The sequence below is a fragment of the Jaculus jaculus genome, chromosome 1, assembly GCF_020740685.1.
Source record: "Jaculus jaculus isolate mJacJac1 chromosome 1, mJacJac1.mat.Y.cur, whole genome shotgun sequence".
Classification (NCBI taxonomy): domain Eukaryota; kingdom Metazoa; phylum Chordata; class Mammalia; order Rodentia; family Dipodidae; genus Jaculus; species Jaculus jaculus.
In genome coordinates this window covers 166,489,572-166,502,791 of record NC_059102.1, presented here as the reverse complement: position 1 = coordinate 166,502,791, position 13,220 = coordinate 166,489,572, and the positions used below count along the sequence as shown (strand labels likewise).

At 43.0% G+C, this 13,220-nt stretch overlaps 1 pseudogene; it reads left to right on the top strand.

Moving 5' to 3' along the window:
- Positions 1 to 203: 203 nt before the first annotated feature.
- Positions 204 to 620, top strand: LOC101608544 (annotated as a pseudogene).
- Positions 621 to 13,220: the final 12,600 nt, after the last annotated feature.

Sequence of the window (13,220 nt, the reverse complement as noted above, 5' to 3'; positions counted from 1 at the left end):
CTGCCTTCTGAGTCATCCCAAGGCCACTGCCATCTGAGAAGAGAAGCTTCTCTAACCAAAAGTGAGAGTAGCTCGCTCGCTTGGAGGTGCTCACATGCTGTGTCCCACCCATACCTGCCTGGAAAAGGGGGGAGGCGTGGTGGATAGGGAGCGAGCCTCGGCCATGGCCATCAGCTCGAAGTCCCTGACAAAGATGCTGAACGATGGGTGGAGAGAGGTGTAACATTCCAGCCCCTCAATCTAGAAACCTTAATAAGAGCCCACAACAGCTTACTAGACAGAAGACTAAGGATCAGAATTCCCCGATGAAGATTGCTCACAAGAAAAAAGAATGAAGACACAGTTACATCTCATCAGCAGCTGCATGGCAGGCCATGCGAAATGGAGGGAAGAACAAAAATGTTTCTAGTAATACAAACTGGAGCTCTAGCCTATCAAGTCCCAGCTTGCTTTTTAAGTCTCAAGCTAATCAGAACTATGCTGGAGCTAAATTTATTATGCCACCATCACCAAGTGTTCTTCCCAAGCCACTAAGCCACTGGGCTCCAGTTTCATTTAATCCTTCACATAGGGAAATAATGACATTTCAATTTAAAACCTTACTGAAAGCAAAGGTCTAAGATGAAGTACTGATGTTTAAATTTAGCACTGTTTACATAGTCATGAATTGGCCTGAACAAAATTGATTTAAGGAGGTAAAACTTCTAATTTACAAGTCTAACCAAGACTGTCTCATTTGTTTTATGTGCTGTGTGCATGGTGACATATCAACACAATTTAAATAATTGTACTTGATAGGATTGGCAAGTAAATAAATTCAAGTGAACCATTCAGGTTGATTTGGGGAATAGCTGACTTTTAAAATTGTCTGTTGGGGAGACAGTAGTTTACAGTCAGTCAGGTTATAGGTTTCTAGCTGAAATATACAGGAACTGAAAATAATGTAGACATTCAGAAATTAAATGTTCTAGCAGCACCTAAACAACCGAATGCACTGCCAAAATAAAATGACTTTTTACTGAAGCCTTTTTTATTTTGGCTTTAGAATCTCACTTAGCTCAGGCTGACCTGGGATTCACTATGTAGCCTCAGGAGCTTTCATTTTACTAAATTGTACTTACTAATTGGTGCATGTGTGAAGGTCAGTTAGGACTCGCTAGAACAAAGCAACCAGTGGCCCTGTTTTTTTTGGATGTCACTTTAGCCCAGGCTGGCCCTGAACTCAGTGATCATACCTCAACCTCCCAAGTGTGCTGGGATTAAAGGTATGTGCCCCATGCCTGGCTTTGTCCCTGTTTAAGTATAGTGGATATGCATCTGCCTGCAGACAGACTTTTTAAAAATACTTGTTTTAAGTGCCTAGAGAAGAAAGAGCCATGCAAATACGTGTAATAAGCTTGTAACATGTAAAGTTTTCTTTTATCCTAGAAAAAGACCTTTTTTTTTTTTTTTTTTTTTTTTTTTTGGTTTTCTAGGTAGGGTCTCACTCTAGCCCAGGCTGACCTGGAATTCACTATGTATTCTCAGGGTGGCTTTGAACTCACGGCAATCCTCCCACCTCTGCCTCCTGAGTGTTGGGATTAAAGGCGTGTGCCACCACACCCGGCTGAAAAAGACTTTTTAGTATGAATTTGCTGGATGTATGACCATGGACTTTTTTTTTTTCTACTAGGGCCTAATTTTAAAGGTCCCCAATTATTTTAAAGAAGTTTGCTCTCATGCTAAAGTACCAGTATATGTACAATTGATTTGGTTTTAAGCTACATATCAAAGTAAAACCTAATATTAAGCTTATATTAAAAGATTTAATTCAAAGGAGAAAGTGTAGTAGGGGGGAGAGAAGGAATTAACATGGGATTTTTTTTTATAATCATGGTAAATGCTAATAAAAAATAAAAATAAAAGATTTAAGCTGCTAAGACATTTCCTATTTTTGAGAATTAAAATGTGGTACAGGATCTCCACTCTATTCCCCAGTTTTTAAACCCACAGATTCAGTTTTGCTTTAACCAATCCTGATGAAACAGTGCTTGATTCCAGTGGCTGATGCTTTTGGTGATTAAGTGCAACTTAGAGAAACTTATGCAAAAGGTGTAATCTCAACCCTAAAGGTAAAAATACTAATAGCTGTTAATGCTACTATCTAATTTGATACTCATATTTTGATATTGACAAGCAACATTAGCTAAGTTGTAATTCTCCAAATTCTGATGAGATGTGGAAATCTTTTTAAGCAGAGCAAAAGTAGATTAAAGAAATACAGGGGCTGGAGGGATGGCTTAGCAATTAAGGCATTTGCCTGCAAAGCCAAAGGACCCAGGTTTGATTCCCCAAGACCCACATTAGCCAGATGCACAAGGAAGCACATGTGTCTGGAATTCATTTGCAGTGGCTGGAGGCCCTGGTGTGCCCATTCTCTCTCTTCCTCCTTCCTCTTTCTCTGTCAAATAAATAAATAAATAATATTTTTTTTAAAAAAAAAAGAAATATAGGAAGACTTCCAAGAGTGAGAGGGGTCCTCAAAAGAAAGGAGGGAGTTACTTAATGCATATGATCTGACTTTGATCCATGAAATAAAAAAAAAAATCTGCTCAGTTATGAACATTAATAGAAGTGCTTACTGGGCAGTTTGGTGAGCATAGTATATACATTTAGCCAGACACAAGCAGGTGTTACACCCCTAGTCCTCATGACTACCCTGTTGTAGGTTTTCAGTATCAGGGGTGTATTACCTCCCATGGAACAGGCCTCCAGCCCAATTAGAGAGTGGTTGGTTTCCTCCATAACAGATGTGCTACTATTGCACCCGTAGGTTCATTTGGCCTGGCTGGCCAAATCTAAGGCTTACAGTGTCCACTGTTGAGTATCTTCACTGGTGATTTCTCTCTCTCCCATTGAACTGCATGCAGAATGGCTTTTTCCAGCTGTCAGCTGGTCTACATGGAGGAGGTTTTCAGCTCAGCTCCAGCAGGATTTCTCAGTGGCCTTGCAGCCCACGTAAGTATGTGGAGTCTTCAGCAATAGGGTCTTACCATCTATTCCTGGTGGGAAACCAAGAGCCTCGGCAATGGCCTAGACTGTTTTGGGGATATCAGTGACCTCCCTGGCCAACAACTGAGTTTATTTTTTTTTAAGTTTAATTATTTGATGAGCATGCATGTTCATGTGCAAGTGGCCGGGTACTTGCACCAAGGCATGCGTGTGGAGGACAGAGAACAACTTTCAGGCAAGTTCCTGCCTTCCCCCTTGTTTGAGGCATGGCATTCACCACTCTGGGAAGCTCCCCAGTCTCTGCTTTCCTCCACACTGTAGGCATACTGCAATTATGGAAGCTAACCACAGCTTCTGGCTTTTAGTTGTGATCTGGGGACCTGAACTCTTAGACAGAAAGTTGTACAGTAAGTGCTTTTTACCCTGAGCTATCTCCCCAAAAGGTAACTTTTATTACCTGAGTGACTGCCTTCAGAACAAGATTATTCTTATCTGCCATGCAGTTCTTCCACTCAGCTTCCTAGAGTTTGTGCCTCACTCCTACCTCCCAAAAAGCCACAAGTCTTTTCTATATAGATCTGGAGCTGGAAAAGAAAAAAAAAGCAAATAAAACCCCAAAACAACCCACCACCTTCAATCATCTGGGTCTTCATGTAGACTCCTACTTTATAGGACTCTTATATGAAGGCACATAATTGCTTTTCTCCAGTTGCTTTGTCTACTATGTTAATTTTACTGATTCAATTACAAAGCCTTGAGGAGGTAGACAGAAAACTTTGCCTTTGTGTTGTGCAGCAAGTTCCTCTGGATTGAAACATTCCCTCCTGAGGGGAGAAGGGAGGCTCCAGAGACTCAGGAGGTCAAGTCTTGGAAAAGGTCGCAAGATCCCTCTGAAGGTAAGGCACACAAAGGACCAGCAGCTCCTTGGCAGACTCTCCCACCTGCTTGCAAGTTAGGCAGTGTGCTGGAGACTCTCAGACCAACTGAGTTCCCCTACGCTGGGGGGGGAAGGGGGGGTTCTGTGATGCAGCTTGTCTTTGCATTACCCATGCTTCTGTAAGCAACCCTCACTCTTCTGTCAGTAACCCCGATAAACTCACGGGTTCACCCAACCTGGTTTTGGTTTAAGAGGTAATTTGAAGAGATGCTCCCCAATAGATTTGGGAGCTTTATTAAAGCTTCTTGGATTCCCAGCTGTCTGGCTGGAGGAGGCGTCACTGAGGGCAGATCTGAATTCCAGCATAAAATACGCAAAGTGCCTGAGTTCTGCTGGAGTTCGGATCAGCCTGGAATATGTGCTGTCTTCATATATTCTCTGCTCTTCTGATATGTTTAAAAGGCTCTCATACTTCAGAGGCCCCTAGCACCTCATCACTGAAGCAGACCAAAAATGAACCCCACATGGCTCAGGGAAATTTTGCGGAAGAGGGGGCGGAAACAATGTCAGAGCCACATGTTGGTCATGATATGCAGAGACATTTATCTTACCCATAACTGTGGGCTAACTTCACAATGCACGACACATATACCTCAACAAGGAGGGGCCAATGGGGAGGGGGTAGGTCACGGATGAGCCTAATAATGGTACCAAACTGCCTGTATTTGCTGGATTCAAAACTAATAAAACATTTTTTTTAAAAGGCTCTCATATTGGCCACAATTTTCCTGACCTTCCCAAGCAACTCTAACTCTGCTCTTTCCCTAGATAAGTGCACACTCTCTTTCAAGTATAACCTCCTTTACAGATGAGCTTTTAGAAACAATCCCCAGATACACTCTCCTTTAGCTCCCTAACTATTAACCTACTAACCAAACATTCTTACTTATAACCTTGACAGTAAGTAGATAGGTGTGCCATCTCCGAAATATACTCATTTTAAGTTCTTCAGTCTCCTGCTGCTTGAACTTTTTACATATAAAAATATGCAGCTGTGGGCTGCAGAGATGGCTTAGTGGTTAAGGCATTTGCCTGTGAAGCCAAAGGACCCAGGTTTGATGCCCCAGGACCCACATAAGGCAGATGCACAAGGGGGTGCATGTGTCTGGAGTTCGTTTGCAGTGGCTGGGGATCCTGGCATGCCCATTCTCTCTCTCTTTCTGTCTCTGCTTACAAATAAATTAATTAAAAATTAAACACAGCTATAATTTCTCTAGTTAAAATATAAGCACCCTTCTGGGTTGCACAATTACTCATCAGGCTCTCTTGTTGGCCTGGAGCTCACCAATTAGGCCACATTATCATCCAGCAAGGCTCAGGGACCTAACTGCTTTTTTTACATGGGTTCTAGGGACCAAACTCAGGTTCTCATGCTTACAAAGCAAGGACTTTACCAATTGAGCTATCTCTCTAGCTCTTAGTATTTAAACTTCTTTATTTATCATGAAGCTTAGCACAACTTCTGTCAACATAAGCTGTATGATACTTTCTAGAGGGTACTGGACCTTTTACATTTAACCCTAAAGCTAAGAATATTTTAAAATGTGAAACTTGTAGGAGAGATTTCCTGTCTTGCCTTCTTTATCTCATGCTCCCTCTATCTCATGTTTCCACCAATAGGCAAATACATTCACTTGTGACTTTCTTTTTCTGCCCGCCCCCCCCCCCAGCCTCAGGTAGAGTCTCGCTTTAGCCCAGGCTCAAACTCATGGCGATCCTCCTATCTGTGCCTCCCAAGTGCTGGGATTAAAGACGTGCACTGCCCGGCCTCATTGGTGACTCTCTTTTGGACTGTGACTAAAATTCATGATGGAATGTGTCACTCAGGGTAACTTAGAGCCATGTTCCTAGGCCATGATCATCATATTTGGTTCAGAAGAAACTATTTTCCTATTCCCTTTAAAGTTGACTTGTTATTTTATGTGACATAGCCAATGACTGAGAAATCTCAAAATACAATCCAATAATACATTGGATAAAATTGTATTGTATTCATAAGATGAAGCATACTGTAGCAGTAACAAAACTGAGGGAATCCCAGACACACATAGCAGATGAATTTTACAATGTTGAGTGAAAACTACTGGACACAAGATCAGACTGTATTTAAAACCCACCATTTTTTTTTTTTTTTTGTAAAGCAAACTATATGCTTAGGTATGTATGTTTGGATGGTATATGAGGGTTCCCTAGAGGAACTGAACTGAAAGAATAACTATACATTATAAAGGGGATTTAATAGTACAGGCTAGGCACTCAAACAATGGCTATAGGCTGGGGAATCTGGTCACCAGCGGCTGCTTGGTTCACTGAGTCGAATACTGCAGTATTTCCAGTGTGAAGCTGAGGTCTGGCAGATTCCTGGAGGGCCACTGGTCTTTAGTGCATGTTGGAAGGCTGAAGAAGCTAGGTTTCAACTCTGCAAAGCAAGGGTAGCCAGGCAAAAGGCCTGCCTTTTCCTAGAACCTCCTTATACACAGGCTGCCATCAGAAGGGTGGAAGATCTTCCTCCCTCAGTTAATCCCTTCTGGAAATGCCCTCACAGATCTACTCTTACTTGGCTCCTGATCCTATCAAGTTGACAATAGGGATTTAACTGCTGCAGATGGGAGTGCTAGATAAACAGTTATGCGATTTTAATTAACTAATTTAATTTATTGAGACTGGGTCTCATGTATCTCAGACGACTGCCCTACTTGAAATTTCTTTTTCCCCATGCTGTTAACTGGACCCAGACCTTTGCACCTACTAAAGCTGTCTACTGGAGCTAAATCCCTAGCCTTTATTTTTTCACCCCTGACTTTGTTTTTGAAGGTGTTACTTTGGAAAAGGTGACGAATGTGAATGGGCCCACAGAGCTGTTGGGAAGTGGTGATGTTTGCTTTCTTGTCATGGGAGGTGGGTTTCAGAAATGGTTTTGGTAAACCACTAAGGCTGTACTTCTGTTTTGTGCACTTTTCTACATATTTTATATTTTAAGTACACATACACATGCATGCACGTGTGTGCATGCACACACTTTTCTTAAAAGAAAACCCCATTTAACAGGGTGTGGTGGTGCATGACTTTAATCCCAGCACTTGGCAGGCAAAGGTAGGAGGATCATTGTGAGTTCAAGGCCAGCCTGAGACTACATAGTGAATTCCAGGTCAGCCTGTACTACAGGGAGACTCTACCTTGAAAAACAAAAAAACCCACACCTCATTTGAGATGTGTTGAGTGACTAGAGAAGCCAGGGGCCCCCCAGCTGCACACTGCTAGTGGCATGATTCTGGAGCCCCAGCCCCAGGCCTATGCCAAGACTCCATGTGTCCCCAGACTCTAAAGAGTGTTGGCATCAAGTCGGATTCCATGAGGTAGGTACAAAGCCCTGCCACAGAGACTGTTTCAGACACAGTGCATAGACCTTCCAGCCCAGCAGTCATTCTTCTCCAATTCCACCTCCAAACCCATTGCCCGCTGACTTCTGAGCAGGTGCAAAGGAGCCCGCAGGAGACCTGACTGCGCATGTGCCAGCTGCTCAAAAGGCGCTTAGATTGAAGCTGGTGCTTTCCTTGGGGAAGAAGTTCTTGGCACTGCACCAGTGCTTGAAGTACAAGGCATGTTCCTCAGAGTGCACTCACATGCACTTCCAGAAATGCTCTAGTGCTGGCATTAGCACTTTTTAAATTTTTTTAAATTTATTTTTGAGACAGAGTCTAGCCCAGGCTGGCTTAGACTTGCTATGTAGCCAAGACGTGAATGTTAGGCATGTGTGTGCCTCCATGCCAGGCTCATGCAGGCCTTGGATCTGATCCAGGCTTCGTGTAGTCAACCACTCTACCAACCAAGCCGCCGCCCCAGCCTCCCCAGCCATTCCATACTGCTTACAATGACAGTTAAGTGACTTTTTGCTTCTAGATATAGGAATCCTTCAAGTCATTCTTGAAAGGCTTTTCTAGTGGTGATGAACTCACTGTTTTTGCTTGGTCTGAGTAATATTTTATTTCTCTTACATTTCTGAAAGATAGATTTTGACTTAGTAGCAGAGGCCAGTAAGTTAAAAAGGAGATATAAGGGCTGGAGAGATGGCTTAGCGGTTAAGCACTTGCCTGTGAAGCCTAAGGACCCCGGTTCAAGGCTCGGTTCCCCAGGTCCCACGTTAGCCAGATGCACAAGGGGGCGCACGCGTCTGGAGTTCGTTTGCAGAGGCTGGAAGCCCTGGGCACACCCATTCTCTCTCCCTCTATCTGTCTTTCTCTCTGTGTCTGTTGCTATCAAATAAATAAATAAAAAAAAAAAAGGAGATATAAAGGGAAGAGAAAGGAAGGGAGGAGGGTACTTAATAGGTTGGTATTGTATATATGTAAGTGGAATGATTGAGATGGGGAGGGGATATGATGGAGAATGGAATTTCAAAGGGGAAAGTGGGGGGGGAGGGTATTACCATGGGATCTTTTTTATAATCATGGAAAATGTTAATAAAAATTAAATTAAAAAAATAAATAAAAAGGAGGAAGATTTTGAGGATTTAGTACTTTTGACTGGCATATTTTTTGGTTTTTCTTTCAGCACTTTGAGTATATCATACCACTCTCTTCTAGCTTATAAAGTTTTCTGGCGGAAAATATGTTGTTATTCAAAGGGAAATTCTCTTACATGTGACTAAACATTTTCTCTTGTTTTGTGCTGGGAACGGTAATCCCAGCATTGGGGAGGTGAAGGCAATTGCCTGATGACCAGCCAGTCTAGACTAATTGGTGAGTTCCAAGCAACACAAACATGCTACCCCCGCCAACCCCCTGCAACACACAGAAAACCTGCTTTTTGTTGTTGTTGGTTTTTGGGGGTAGGGTCTCCCTCTAGCCCAGGCTGAACTGGAATTCACTATGGAGTCTCAGGGTGGCCTTGAATTGACAGCAATCCTCCTACCTCTGCCTCCTAAGTGCTGGGATTAAAGTCATATGCCATCATGCCTGGCATACTTTTTTGAGTTGTTGGCTATGGAGGTCCCTGTTGTCTACCAACATTATAAGCTATTGCCAAGGCCCTTGATTTCCTGTGAGAAAGAGATGGTAAGACCCTATTGCTGAAGGCTTCACATGCCTGAGTGGCAGAGTCATTGAGAAATCAAGCTAGCGCTGAGCAGAAAACCTTCTCCTTGCAGCCAGCCAACTGAAAGCTGGAAAAAGCTGCCCTGTATACAGTCTTATGGGAGACAGAAGTCATCAGCAGTGAAAACAGTGGACACTGGAAGCCTCAAGTTTGGCCAGACAGGCCAAATGACTGAACAAGTGCAATAGTGGCATGTTGGCCCTGGGGGAAACCAACTGCTGTTTAATTGGACTAAAGGCCCACTCTGTGGGAGGGAGTACATACCTGGCACTGAAAACCTAATCAAAAGCCTATGGCAGGGGAAGTCATGAGCCTTAGGGATATAAACCCTGTTTTTGCATGGATAAATGCATATGTTACTCTAACCAAATTGCCCTGAAAGCACTAGACTTAATGCTCATACTCATATATTAATGCTACTCTCACTTCTGGTTAAAGAAACTTCTCTTTTTAGATGGTGATGACCCCTGGGATGCCCCAAACAGCAACATAGTGCTGAGAATAAGGGATGGAGGAGTGTCCATCACTGAAACATCTCACACCCTCCAAGGTTCAGGGACCATTGCGGAAGAGGTGTCAGAAAGAGCCAAAGGAAGGGTACCACTCCTTATCTGCAACTGTCTAGACAGAATTTGGCCTCGATATCCATGACCTCACAGTGCCTAGCAATACCTACACAAGATCCTCATACTAGGAGAAAAAGATGATGACATCAAATTAAAAGAGAAACTAATGGAGAGAAGGAGGGGCTATGATGGAGAGCAGAGTTATGAAGGGGAAAGTGAGGGAGGGGAAGGGAGGGAAATACCATGGTTTGTTGTCTGTAAGTATAGAAGTTGTCAATGAAAACTACATAATAAAAAAAAAATTGAAAAAAATGTATTTTATTTGTATTTATTTGAGGGTAGGGGAGTGTGGTAGTTTGAATAGATGGCTCCCAATATATTCAGTGTTTTATTACTTTGTACCTTGTATCTATAGCCACCTGACTGGTGGTGGTATCAATGGGCAAATCTTAAGGTGTGGTGGTGGGTTTGAGATTTCAATCTAAGGATATGCATAGTGTGCCTAGCTGGAGTTCCTGAAGTGTGCTGTGCTGTGTGGCTTTTGGCTGGTGCTTCCTCTCTATCTGTTTGGTCCTGTGAAAGCAGGCCAGCTTCTTCTGCCATTATGGAACTTCCCCTGGATCTGTAAGCTTCAATAAATATTTCTTCCTCCATGACTGTGCCTGGTCTGGAACTTCATCTCTGCAAAGCTGAAGCTGTCTGCTACAGAGAGAGAATGGGTGCACCACTGCAAAGGAGCTCCAGATGCATGTGCATCTGGCTTATGTGGGTTCTGTGGAGTTGCACCTGGGTCCTTATGCTTCTCAGGCAAGTGCCTTAATTGCTAAGCCATCTCTCTAGCCCAAACCTTCTTTTTTTGAGATAGGGTCTTACCATGTAGCCCAGGCTGGTCTAGAGCTCACTAGCTCACTATATAGCTCTGGCTGACCTTGAACTTGAAATCCTCACCTTCTGAGTGACAAAAAAGCATATTGCATTAGGATGAAATTATATAGCAACATAGAATGTAGAGATTAACTCAAGAAATCAAAATAGAATGATTTAAAGGCTTTTATTGTTCAGAAAAGGATGCATCATTATATTTTTATATTTTATTTATTTGCAAGGAGCGAGAGAGAGAATATAAATATGAGAATAGGCATGCAAGGGTATCTTGCCACTACAGATGCGCTCCAGATGTACATGCCACTTTGTGCATCTGGCTTTAAGTGGGTACCAGGGATTTGAACCCAGGTTAAACAGGGATAGGCTGGCTGCAAGTACCTTTAACTGCTAAACCATTTTCCTAGCCCTCATTCGTAAATTTCGTTTATTTTTATTTATTTATTTGAGAGTGACAGAAAGAGAGAAAGAGGCAGATAGAGAGAGAGAATGGGCGCACCAGGGCCTCCAGCCACTGCAAAAGAACTCCAGATGCTTGTGCCCCCTTGTGTATCTGGCTAATGTGGGTCCTGGGGAATCAAGCCTCAAACCAGGGTCCTTAGGCTTCACAGGCAACCGCTTAACCACTAAGCCACCTCTCCAGCCCTCATTCTTATATATTCTAAACAGACGATGATGCATATACAAATCCTATCTTTTGATTCTCTTGGTACATTTATTTTAAATTTATAACTTTTGTTTATTTATGAGAGAGACAGAAAAACAGAGAGAATGGGCACACCAGGGCCTCCAGCCACTGCAAATGAACTCCAGATCTGAGTGCCACCTGTGCATCTGGCTTACATGGATCCTGGTGAATGGAACCTGGGTCCTTAGGCTTTGCAGGCAAGTGCCCTAACCACCAAATCCTCCCTCTAGCCCTATTTTATTAATTTGTTTTTATTTACTTGAGAGCAACAGACAAAGAGAGAAAGAGATAGAGAGAGAATGGGCATGCCAGGGCCTCCAGTCACTGCAAACAAACTCCAGATTCATGTGCCACCTTGTGCATTTGGCTTATGTAGGTCCTGGGGAATTGAGCCTTGAATGGGGTCCTTAGGCTTCATAAGCAAATGTTTATCCGTTAAGCCATCCCAGCCCTCCAGCCCTATTTAAACTTAAATTTATTTTTTTTTCCTTAGGACATGTTCTATTTTTTGTTTTTGTTTTTCAAGGTAGGGTTTCACCCTAGCCCAGGCTGACCTGGAATTCACTATGTAGTCTCTGGGTGGCCTTAAACTCATGGCAGTCCTTCTACCTCTGCCTCCCAAGTGCTGGGATTAAAGGTGTGTGCCACTATGCCTAGCATGTTCCACATTTTATTTAATTATTTAATTATTTTTTTTTTTTTTGAGGTAAGGTCTCACTCTAGCCCAGGCTGACCTAGAACTTACTATGTTGTCTCAGGGTGGTCTTGAACTCATAATGATCCTTATGCCCCTCTGCTTCCCAAGTGCTGAGATTAAAGGCATGCATCTTAATCTCATTTACTTAAAAAATGATTTACTTATTTATTTGTAAGCAGGGAGAGAGAGAGAGACAGTGAGACACACACACACACACACACACAGAATATGAGAATGAGAATAGGCATGTCAGGGTGACAGGGCCTTGAACTGCTGCAAATGGACTCCAGATACATGCATCTGGCTTTATGTGGGTAATGGGGAATTAACTGAACCTGGGTTGTCAGGCTCTGTAGGCAAGCACCTGAACTGCTAAGCCATCTCTCCAGCCCCTATGTATTTTTTTTTTTTTGAGACCGGGTTTCATGTGGCTGGCTTGTAAGTCACTACTATATAGCCAAACTTTGAACTCCTGATTCTCTTGCCTCCACTTCCCAAGTGCTGGGATTATGCCACCACACCTAGTTGTTGGTTTTTTGTTTTTTTTTTTTTTTTTTGGTTAGGCGTTGAAGATTTAACCCAAGGCATCATGCATACTAGGTAAACACTCTACCAAGTGAGCTGCACCCGTACCCCTTAATTTATATTTAAGAATGATTTCACATCAACAGTTATGCATCAGTGAACCCTGCAAACTTTGCAGCTGGCTAGCCAAGCCAAATGTACCAACTGCTGCAATGGTGGCATGTCTGTTAGGGGACAAACCCACTGATCTCTGATTGGACTTAAGGCCCACACCATGGGAGGGAATTCCTGCCTGGTGCTATAAATTATATTAGTGTTCTACAACAGTTCTGTAGGCATTTAATCTGGTAAAACTGAAGCTCTGACATGTTGTCCCCAGCCCTTGGGCAAACTGAGCCACCATTCTATTTTCTGATTGTGAGTTTGCTACATTTTTTTTTCTTCTTCTTCTTTTTGTTTCTTTGAGGTAGGGTCTCGCTCTAGCCCAGGCTGACCTGGAATTTACTACGTAGTCTCAGGCTGGCCTTGAACTCACAGTGATCCTCATACCTCTGCCTCCCAAGTGCTGGGATTAAAGGAGTGCACCACCACACCCTGATAGCTGGGAGTTTGCTACTGTTGACATACAGATATTTGTCTGTTTGTGACTGGTGTAGCTTTCTTAACGAAAGATCATCGAGGTTCATCAATGTTGCAGCAGCACGATAGGTTTTCCTTCTTTTTTTTTTTTGGTTTTCGAGGTAGGGTCTCACTCTGGTCCAGGCTGACCTGGAATTAACTCTGTAGTCTCAGGGTGGCCTTGAACTCATGGCGATCCTCCTACCTCTGCCTCCCGAGTGC